Here is a 12191-nt window from a genome sequence, read left to right as displayed (position 1 = left end):
TCGCTCCAAGAGATAGCCAGCGAACAGGAAAGTGATGCGGCCATCACAGCGGTGATTGCAGCGAAGACAGCTGAACAGGAAGTTGTCGCTGCTGGCTACAAGAAGATCCAGAATCAACTCTGTGTTGCCGACGGTGTCCTGATGAGGAGCTTCAAGGTGCCGACTGGTGAAGAAGAAGTCGTTCCAGTAGTCCCAGAGTCTCTGGAGGAGAGAGTGTTGCGCGCAGCCCATCTTCAGACTGGTCACGCCGGTTGGGAGGGAACCTGGCGGTTTCTGCAATGCCGGTGCTTCTTTCCCTCAATGGCAGCAAAGTGCCAGGACTTTGTTGGCAAGTGTCAGGCCTGTGCTGTTGCCAGTCCGCAGCGTGGCGAGAGTGTTCCAGCTACGAGGTCTGCCATGCCATCTGGTCCGTGGAACACCGTGTTCATCGACACCATGGAGCTCGGCGGCAGTCGTGATGGCAGGTTCCACTGCGTCCTGGTGTGTGTGGACGCATTTACCAAATGGACTGAAGTCGTTCCGTTGCCCCGGCACGATGCACGAAGTGTTGCTGATGCCTTTCTGTCCATCTGTGCCCGGTGGGGCCCACCAGAGATTGTGCGCTGCGACAACGGCACCGAGTTTGTCAACGCTATCATGTCGGCTTTGTTTGCGGCGTTTGGAGTTCGAGTGCAGCATGGTGCAGTTCGTCACCCGCAGAGTCAAGGCACGGTAGAGAGGTTCAATCGTACGCTCCTCACTTTGATTCGGAAGGTGTTGGAGGAAGAGGATGATTGGAAAGCGGCTCTTGATCTGCTGCTATTCAAGTACCGTGTACGCCCGCATAGTGTCACTCGAATCAGCCCGGCCGAGGCGATGTATGGCTGGAAGCCGAAGCGCCTGGTGGTGGAGAAGTCCGGCAGCGAGCTATCTGAGAGCGCTTGGGTGGACAAGCTGAAGATGCAGACGGCCCGGGTGTGGGATTATTTAGACGGCCAGTTATCGCAAGCTGACTCCATCGATGAATCGAGATCTCGTGTCGCCTGTCCCTATCAGCCCGGAGATCCAGTACTGTTGCGACGCCAGGACCGACGGCAGAAGCGCCAGCCTCCCTACGAGCGTGGTTGGGTGGTCGAGGCAGTGGTGGCATCCTCAACGGTCGTCGTTGCGCACGGTCGCGGTGGCACGAAGATCGTGAATGTTGATCTGTTGAAGATGGATCCAGGCGAGGCTGAGTCAGAGTCAACGGAAGTCGACCAGGTGGAGGCCAGTTCTAGCAGCAATGGCGAACTGCCCATTGCCTTTGACCTGCCGATTGCTGAAGATGATCAGCCAGTTGGACGAAGCCTCCGGAATCGAGATACATTGAGAGCCCCAAGGAGGTATGCTCCGTGAGTGTGGAGCTGATGGTGTGCAGTAGTTCATTTGTTCTGTGGTTCTATTATTCTAGGTTGTTTCCTAAATGCTATAGGTTTTTCCTTTCACAGCGTTTCGAGTGTATTCCGGTCCTTGCTCGTAAAGAGACTTGTCACCTGGTGGAGGTGTGATGATGAATACAGTCTTAGTCTTACTCTTAGATCCATGCTGCTGAAGGTGACAATTACTCCTCTGGTTAGAACAATAACTTGGCGACATGTCACGTGCATACAGTGTTAGGTCTAGCCATGAATGATACCCAATAGCATAAATCGTCATTGTGTACTGTTGCCGACTGGCCCTTTGCATTTCCCGCTGTCATGCTTGCGGTCCGTTGTTTCATACATAGCTAGCTGGCTTTCCAAGCTGCGTCGCGTTATTTATCATGGTTATGTTCTGCTGTACGTGCAGTCTGCGCTGCGTACCGTGCGGGTACGATTTAGTTCCGGTTTAGGTCAAGCAGTACTACTACTACTACTACGAGTAGTTCCGAGATCATGGTTTTTCTGGCAGTTCTCTTTTTTCCTTGTAGACAAATGTAAGCTAAATAAAACGTCTTGGTTGTGTGGCCGCTTGGGTTGGGTCACAGGGGCTTTGCCATCATTCCACTACAATGTTAACACACCTCTGACACGTTAACCCGCCTCTGTCATGCATCCCTCTCTTTCCTGCTTTTCTGATTTTTGTTTCGGCATTTGTGCCACGTTGTTTAACAAATTTCACACACGCAGCGCTCTCGCTTGTACATATGTATCATATTATTATATTTTTGCCTTTCCGCCTTGTACATGCTGCGCTTCCTTTCCCTTTTTCTTGTTTCTTGTTTATCGTGCTTCGCTCCTCCCGACCTCACCACTGGCGGGGGAGTACTGTAGCGACCTGACTCACTTAGTATTACGTCATTCTACATACGCATGCGCAAGAAATAAAATCATTATCTTTGGTCACAACTTCTTCGTTGTCCGGTTGGCCAAAGTAGCCGTCGTCTAGGGCCCGACGTAAAACCCTAAATTGGTGACCCCCGACTCTGCGCTCTTCGGAGTTTTGAGCATGCCATCCCTGAGCTCGGCCCGCCGCAGTTTCCTACTCGCCTCAACTCTCGGGATCCCGTCAATCGCCGGCTGTTGACGTAAAACTTGAGCCTCACCACCACTCGTCACTGGATCCGCCTCGGAGCTGCTGTGGCCCCTGCCACCCTCCTGGCCCACCTGGATACCCCGCTATCCTGCCACGGCACATCGTCCAGTCGTCTTCGTCTTCGTCCTGGCCTCAAGCTGGACATTGGCCACCTCCACCCGTCGTACCAGCTCACTCACTGTGCACGCACGCAGGCACACGCCCGCCACCGGACCCCATGGAGCTGCGCTCGCCTCCATCTGTCCTCGCCTCACTTGGCCTCGCCCCAGTGCCGCGCTCCTGCTGGTATCCCGCCAAGCCTGCAACATGCAGCCGCCTCTGACATGATAATGCTCCTCTGTCACGCGTACATCTCCTTTCTTTCCGCCTCTGACACGATAACACTCCTCTGTCATGCGTACGTTTCCTCTTTTCTGTCTTTCTGCCTCTGACATGCTCTCCACCTCTGTCATGTTAACACACCTCTGACACGTTAACCCGCCTCTGTCATGCATCCCTCTCTTTCCTGCTTTTCTGATTTTTGTTTCGGCATTTGTGCCACGTTGTTTAACAAATTTCACACACGCAGCGCTCTCGCTTGTACATATGTATCATATTATTATATTTTTGCCTTTCCGCCTTGTACATGCTGCGCTTCCTTTCCCTTTTTCTTGTTTCTTGTTTATCGTGCTTCGCTCCTCCCGACCTCACCACTGGCGGGGGAGTACTGTAGCGACCTGACTCACTTAGTATTAAGTCATTCTACATACGCATGCGCAAGAAATAAAATCATTATCTTTGGTCACAACTTCTTCGTTGTCCGGTTGGCCAAAGTAGCCGTCGTCTAGGGCCCGACGTAAAACCCTAAATGACCAAAACACGCACTGTTATGTAGCCGAGTTAGTCAGACTAATGTTTACGCTTTTTAAATGTGTTTTTAAAGTATTGTAATGTACCCGAGTTTATTTGTTTGTGTTGTTTTTGTGTTCATTTTACTTTAGACATTGAAAAACAGGACCACTCTTGCTAATAACATAAACTGGTGAATATGAAATGAAAGAAGCAAAGGAGAAGAGAAAATAAAAAAATAAAAATAAATCGCAACATAAAAACAGCCCAGGCTCCAGAAGTGCTCAGGAACGGACAGACACTGATCGTATTATTCACAGGGGCACGCTACCTCAAGTAGAAGTACAGTGCTGAAATCCGACCCCCTTAGTGCTTTAGCGCTTGTATCCTCACGTAGTCCTTTTAATAGGGAAACGATATTCATGATATTCTTTATGGTTGTTTTGGGCCTTTTTCATTTTTCTTCCCATGCATCCCCGTTTCTGGTGCTCTGGTGGCATGCTGTTGCTAGGACCACGGGTCGGTGGAGTGCATCCAGCTTCACCAACGCCACTATTCTGTAGTATCCATATTCCTATTGATCTGTATTGTACTTCTCACATTATTTTATTGCCGTGCGACATAGCTATTGCACATTTTAGCTGCGGTCACCTACCCCCTCCTAGCTCCTAGCACAACATTGAACCGTCCAAACTGGAAGTATGTTGGTTTAGGCAATGAATATTTGTTACAGCTACATGTGAGGTGTCTGGTAGTGGAATGTCTCAGTAGCCTATCAGTTTTGTGCTAAGTTACCACGCTTTCTAACTGTGTATTATCTTGTTACAGTATTGTACAGTGACTCATAACACGTGATCCATACGTCCAGTCTTATTTTTACTTTACCTTCTTTTACTTATACTTTCGACTTCTTATTTTTTTCTCTGCTTGCTGTGGTTGGCTAAGAAAACCCTGCAATCGCAACGCAAAGTATTCAGTGGCAGATCTAGCCATGTACGCAGCATAGTTTTGAATAAAACTTTTAAACTAAACTGCATGGATGATGGATACTGGCCGGTCTCACCACGACAGAAGGTTTGCAACTTCCACTAGGCCTTCCGGCACTGAGTGTGACCTGGTGACAATCCGTGACAATGCTTGCACTGTTTCTAACGTCGTGTCTGCCAAAGATCTTTGGAGCTGATGCCTTGTTCTCGCGAGTGGGGGGGGGGGGGGTAATCTCGCTTTTAAACCGGATCAATTGACAACAAGCCTACAATTACGAGTCGTTAAAGCCCGTTGTTGCTTTCTCTCCCCTCTCCTCTCACCCAAGCCATTCTGCATAAGCGAAGCTGTGGACGCAGCATACTGCTGCTACACTTCAACGCGGGAATGCGTATAATAATAATAATAATAATAATAATAATAAAACGAAGTAGTGGTTGCGACTTCGGCGATGATTTGTAAGAAAGGGTTTGCTCCCCACACCGGAGCTCGCGCTATTCCGCCGACTTTACTTGACACTTGACTGACTCACGACTGCCATCCAGAGCACACGAGAAGTCCATCGAACCTTCGACTCGGCAAACCTGCAAGAAAGCACCACTCCCTGCTCAATACACCGTCCAGGAGCGACACTGACTCACGCTGCTATCTGGTGTTCACGAGGTGTTTATCGCGCTGGAAGCGGAGCGTCTCTGTAAGTTTGTATCCCTGGTGATGTTTGTACCTGGAGAGCACTATATAAGTGGTGCTCTTCAGGCACAATCTTCCTCAGCCTACTCAAGCTCAACTGATGAGGGGTGAATTCCCCGAAACACTGTGTATTGAGCAGGGAGTGGTGCTTTCTTGCAGGTTTGCCGAGTCGAAGGTTCGATGGACTTCTCGTGTGCTCTGGATGGCAGTCGTGAGTCAGTCAAGTGTCAAGTAAAGTCGGCGGAATAGCGCGAGCTCCGGTGTGGGGAGCAAACCCTTTCTTACAAATAATAATAAAGCCCTGTAATACAACTACATTTTACATCGATGCAGAGGAAATGAAAAGTTCATGTTACACTTTGCATATCGTCACTGTGTGCCTGACAGGTGATATTCTAAGAGCATCTGAAACAGTCAAAACCTTCCCAGCCTGTTCAACCTGCATGGTTTGGATGGTGTAATTCCGGGGAACCTCAGCAGACATGGAAAACATTCTGAAATGCGAAAACGTTTTTAAAGAATAGCAAATCAAACACAGGCAAGTGAGGTCGGCCAAAGAACGCAACGGTGATGGTGATGAAGTCAACGTAGAAATCACACCCAACTGGGATAATGCTTGTGTGCAGCAAATGTTTAAATTAAACTAAGATTAGATCTTCAAGAAACCTGTGGAAGACAACATTAACACAATATTGGTTTTCTGCATAGAAAACATCAGATCAAAATGAAATACATCCACTGATCTAGATGTTGGAATGTTCATGACTTGGGCAGCATATGCGAGTGAGAATCGCACGTGGCACAACGGCCATATGGACATGGTTCTCCTTCACTAGATATCATCGGGTATATTGGATCATGCCATAGAGATTCCATATTAGTAGTGATACAAATGCATAACTTGCTGACAGAATCACCACTTTTATAGAACAGTATGTCTGGATTATACAATCTTCCAACAGGCCACGTTGATTTCCAGCCAAAATTCGGAAGGTCTGGAGATGCTATCGTGGTGCCACACGATTTCATTATGCGCAGAACAGCGGCCGGTACAGAGATAGAGACAGACAGACACAGAATGACAGAGACAGAAACAAAGGGATGCACATAAAGAGCGACAGACAGAGACACGGACTCAGAGAGAAAGAGACAGAGACAAAGACAGACAGGCAAAGACGATCAGACCCAGAAAGACAGAAACAAGAAGAGAGTGACAAACATTAAGAAAAAACAGGAGAAAAAACATTAAGAAAAAACAGGAGAGACAGACACACAGAATCAGGAGAAAAACAGACAGAGACAGACAATCAGACATAGAAAGTCAAAGACAGAAACAGAGGGATACACAGTCATAATGAATGACAAAAGGAGAGACAGACACAAACAATCAGACAAAAAATAGAGAAAGAGAGAGGCAGATCAAGAAGAAGACACAGAGACAGAGAAAAAGAGACTGAGAGAGGGACAAAGAGAGATAGAAGAATAGCAGCAGAGAGAGAGAGAGAAATAGAGACATAAATACAGGGACAGGCAGACAGACAAACATAAAGAGACAAGCAGAGACAGCCAAACAGACAGACCGAGACAGGGAAACAGTTGGAGAGTTACACAGACAGGCAGATAGAACGACCGAGACGAAGACTCAGAGAAACACATAGACACACACAGAAAGAGAGAGAGAGAGAGAGAGAGAGAGAGAGAGAGAGAGAGAGAGAAAAACATAGAGGCACACAGACAGGCAGACTGACAAAGACAGGCAGAAGGAGAAAAACAGACAGACGAGAGATAGACAGACGAAAGGCACACAGACAGGCAGACTCACAAAGACAGGCAGAAGGGGAAGACAGACAGACGAGAGATAGACAGACCGACAGATATAATTATACAGAGAGGGGGAGAGAGAGAGAGAGAGAGAGAGAGAGAGAGAGAGAGAGAGAGAGAGAGAGAGAGAGAGAGAGAGAGAGAGAGAGAGAGAGAGAGAGAGAGAGAGAGAGAGAGAGAGAGAGAGAGAGAGAGAGAGAGAGAGAGAGAGAGAGAGAGAGAGAGAGAGAGAGAGAGAGAGAGAGAGAGAGAGAGAGAGAGAGAGAGAGAGAGAGAGAGAGAGAGAGAGAGAGAGAGAGAGAGGGAGAGAGAGAGAAAACAAAACATGTCGAGACACACAGATACGAGAAATTTCGTTCCTTGTGTTTCTAATACTGAAGTACACAAGAGAGATTGGAAGCTGTGTCACAGCTCTTGAGTTTCACATATTACTACGATCATCAGGCAACTACTATAATATAAGTAGGTAGCCGCAGAAAAACATAGTGAGGTGAACTCATAAAGTAGTGAGCCGAACAAATACGATTGAAAAAGCCGATTCACAAACCAGGTAAAGACAGGAAGAGAGAAAGAGAGAAAGATATGTGCGCATATACCCTGCACCCATGCACGTGCAAACACACAGAAGGGAGTTGATAGGTGGAGAATTAAATCTGGCTTTGGAAAATTTATTTTTCATTGCAATCAGGTTCGGCCTCGTTTTCTCTGTGCTGCGCTGATGAGTCCACAAAGGACGAAACAGTTCTGTCCGCAGATTGGGTATAGGTAGATAGAGAGATATAGATGAAGATCGAGAGAGGGAGAGAGAAAGAGAGAGAGAGAGAGAGAGAGAGAGAGAGAGAGAGAGAGAGAGAGAGAGAGAGAGAGAGAGAGAGAGAGAGAGAGAGAGAGAGAGAGAGAGAGAGAGAGAGAGAGAGAGAGACATAGGCAGCTGTATTGGCGATTATAATCCGATGTATTCTGTGTGGCGTAGACCAGGTGTGCATTGAGAATCATTTCACAAGGCCTCGCAATAATTATAATGTAATTGTGCTGTAATGTGGTGCAAGTCTTCATACGTTTCACTCAGGTCATGTCTGATATCGGCATAAGAGAAAATCAGTGGGTGTCCATCCACTTCATTTGCAGACTTGCGTGTTTCTCTTGCGACGGATGCACATGGTACTTAGCTTCTGTGTCAATTGGCTCATTCTGCGGGCGAGTGGTCACTGCCCGAGTTAAATGCCGGAAAAGGTAAGTAGAAGAGTTGGTGGACAACCCGTTGATTATTCACTCTCATTGTAATATCGAAAAGTATTCTTTCTAGACCAAAGAGTGGTATATTTGATAACATTTTTAACGATAGAAATTTTTACGATATTTCTCCAGACGTTTCGTTGTTCTGAACAACATCGTCAGTGGATAATGAATACGTTTCGATAAAGGTAAGTAGCTCTAGAGTGCAGTATAGAGAACATTATGCCAAATACGCGGTCATTAGGAGAGACTATACCAGCAACTTCCACTCATATACTCATATGGAGTTGTGGTTGATCAACAGCGTATCTTTTAGGTCCATTGGTCTTGTTTGAGTGACACTAGCCATGCAACCGGACAATGTTGGTGAACGGCTTCATAACCAAAGAACTTGATTGGTTTACCATTTAGCTTCCTGTGTGGCGTGATATTGTTTTCGTGGACTGGTTTAGATTCTTGTCCATGTTTCCAGGAGTCTAGCCAATTAATAGCAGCCCAAGCTATTTGAATAGCCGGATTATGTCTCCTTATCTGGTCTGCACTCCATCCGCTTGAATCCGTAAGCAGTGCAAACGCGTTGTCCCTTGCACACTGTGACAGGCATGTGACTTCTGCATGCAATTCTGGAAGAGTGTACAGGGGCAGGACGAATATTCCTGTGAAGTAGCAACATGATCTGAGTATAATCGTAGTACATCAAGTCTTGACACTACTTGTGACATGATCAATTCTGCTAATGCTCTAGTGCAGACTAGCAATAAGAGGCATTTGTCAGATACTAGTAACCGTGAGGTACTGAGACGATTCTCTTTGGCAAGCCACCCACTCTGCTATAAATGCTCAAAGTTAATAATCTGTCATCTGCCTGCTCCAACTTGGCTGTCCTCCTGACAAGTGAAAACCGCTGGCGTCGTCCAGGCCATAAACACCATTATTGGCATTAATCCAACGCCTCACTTGCTCCTCGTGTCTGCAGGTCACTTTTCGTAGGTTTTTGAGTGTGGTTTACTATTTAAGTGCTCCGAGGTGGTTAAGGAATTAAGTGTGTTTACCGGGCTTTTCGCCGCCATTAAGTGGTATGGCCGGCAAGCTACCGGGTGGCCTGTCGCCTGGCGAGCTGCGGACCAGAACCGTCATTCTGACGGTCCCCAGTGAGTTTTCCTCGTATTCTCTAGAAAAGCGGTACGAATCAATGTACGCGGCATGTCAAGTCTCGGCTCCAGGATGTTGCCCGCTTGGAGTGCAGTTTAGCGGAAGACACTGCAAGATCACCGTCCAGCAACCCACCGACTGTGACCACTTGATTCGCAAAGGACTGCAGCTTGCCGGTAAGGATGTGAATGTAGAACCTCTGGCGCCATTGGTCACGACACTGCATGTACATGACGTCCCCCTTTTCGTGGCCTCACCGAAGCTAGCTTCCGTGCTCAGCGAGTACGGCGAGGTAGTCGGGGCGGTTACGTTCGGCACCGTGAAATTGAAGAATGGCCAAGTCTTGGCAACAGGCACACGATACGTACAGATAAAATTAAAAAAATCCATCCCATGCTACATCAAAGGGAACACACCTTGCAGAATTTGGCATTCGGGACAAGTGCAGACGTGTAGGACATGCGGAAAGGCTGGCCACATTGCAAAAAACTGTGGTACGGCATCGCACGAAGATCGCACCCGATCAAATGAACCCGTACAACCTTCCGACACGCGTGCCCAAAACCAGACCAATGACAGCACCAGTGACCCTGGGCCACACGCAGATCCACGCACCCGATCCGGCCGACCCTCCCGATCAAATGAACCCGTACAACCTTACGACGCCCGTACCCAAAACCAGACTAGTGACAGCATCAGCGACCGTGCATTACACGAAGATCAACGTATGCGATCAAATGAACCCGTACAACCTCCCGACACCTGTGGCCAAAACCAGACCAGTGACGGAACCAGTGATACCACAGCTACAGAGCAGACCCAGGACAACGACGAAGGGAGAGCATATCCAAGAGAACGTACATGTAAATGACTCCCAGCATGCCCCTACTGCCCCCATCCAGAAACCTGAACCACCCAGCCATAAGCCAGTCAATTCTAGCTCTACCTCTGGCCACCAAGCTGGCGAGAAATCGAGTGTCCCCATTATTAACCTCACAAACGAAGCAAGCCAAAACTCAGCAATCAGAACCGCAAAACGAAACAGACTGGAAGCAGGAGAAATATCACCAGACGAGGACGTTTCTCTAGCCAGTAAACGAACAATGACTACTCAGGGCCCCGGGGTGGGTCAATAATGTTCACACCACCGGTCCATCACCTCACTAGACTTTAGTTATCCCTACATTACAATGACCCCTGCAAATCACGTCCCGTACAAATATCTTGACAACCATCACTAATCACCCTCACCACACTGAATCCACATGCTCCAATTTTCCAGCCGACGCGCTACTGTGCCTGCACCCCCACTGGCCCCAGTACTTCTCCACCAACCCGCTTGAAAATCGGTCAACTCAACTGCCAGAGTGCTGTCAAGAAACTACACACGATAGAACATCTGCTCATATCGCAACAACTTGACATCCTCTGCCTTACTGAAACGTGGTTCAACGCCAACCACTCGGAGGCACACACAGCTATCCCTGGCTACAACTGCCTGCGTCGAGATAGACGATTAAACTCCGAAACCGTGGTTCGTGGTGGTGGTGTGGCAATCTACTACCATCGGACATTGGAAACTTACATCAATAGGTGCAAATCACTTGAGTGTGATCCACCTTTTGAGAACATCTGTGTAGATATCAAAGTCGGTAAACAGCAAATCATTGTGTATTGTTTCTACAGTCCTCCCCATCAGAACATCGATGCATTCCTGGAAAAGTTCACCGCATCAGTTGGTAGCGCTCTGAACGCATGCAAAGCTACACTCGTTTTTTGTGGAGACTTCAATGCTCGCATGAACTCTTGGTTTCAGGGAACTCAGAACTCTGTAGAAGGTGTGAAGCTTCAAAAAAATCCTTGATGACTTGGGGCTACATCAACTTTTACTTAACCAAGCCACACGCTACTCCGCCTCAGGACAAACGTCCTCTCTTCTTGACCTTGTCATGACGAACAACTCGCCTAGTATATCCGACATGCGTGTTCTTCCACCAATAGCTGACCACTGTCCAGTTTTGTTCCAATTAACTACAGCCATAAGACCCCAGCGAACACGCACACATGTCACCAGCGTTTACGATTACGCCGCAACCGACTTTCGGGCCCTCCGCTACCACCTGTTGAGTCTCCCTCTTTATGAATGCGTGCAGGGTGCCACCTCGCCAGACAGTGCTTGGCAAGTATGGGAAAGCTACTTCATCGCCGCAGTTGCCAAGTATGTTCCACTTAAGCTTAAACAAAAGCAGGAACATAAGAAGAACCGCAGACCATGGTTCACGTCACACCACCACAAACTATGGAAGACTCGCAATCGTCTCTTTAAGCGAGCCAAGGCCACCAGACGCCCAGAGGACTGGACTCTGTATCGTATTTCTATAAATGCATTCACTTCCTCTCTGAGGACTAGCCAAAAATACTATTTCCGTCAACTCGGATTCGACCTCCTAAAGAAACGCAAATCCGCTACTTGGTGGAATCAAGCAAAATCCCTCTGTAATATCAACCGTCCCAAACAGTGCATCCCAGCCCTCCTTGACGACAATGGTGTGCATGTCGAAGAAGAGACAGGAAAGGCAGATCTGCTTTGTAGCCACTTCGCAGCGCAGTGCAGCCTGCATCACAATATTGACACCAACAAGCTGGATAATGAATGCTCTACCCATGCCAGCAGATCCCTTCTGACTAACACCTATACGTCAAAAAGACATATTTGAAGTTCTACGCAAATTGCCCACTCGCAAAGCGTCAGGAGGGTGCATACCCAACAGGCTGCTCCGAGAAACCGCATCAGTAATTTCCAAATCTGTCACCTCCCTTTTCAACATTAGCATAACTTTGCACACCTTCCCAGAAGCGTGGAAGACTGCCACCGTCATCCCAATCTTGAAGAAGGACAGAGACAAACATCTACCCACAAATTACCGTCCGATATCTCTGATACCCGC

The sequence above is a fragment of the Sycon ciliatum genome, chromosome 11 (assembly GCF_964019385.1).
Source record: "Sycon ciliatum chromosome 11, ocSycCili1.1, whole genome shotgun sequence".
NCBI lineage: Eukaryota > Metazoa > Porifera > Calcarea > Leucosolenida > Sycettidae > Sycon > Sycon ciliatum.
The sequence above is the reverse complement of the archived record's forward strand: the minus strand, read 5'-3'. Positions refer to the sequence as shown.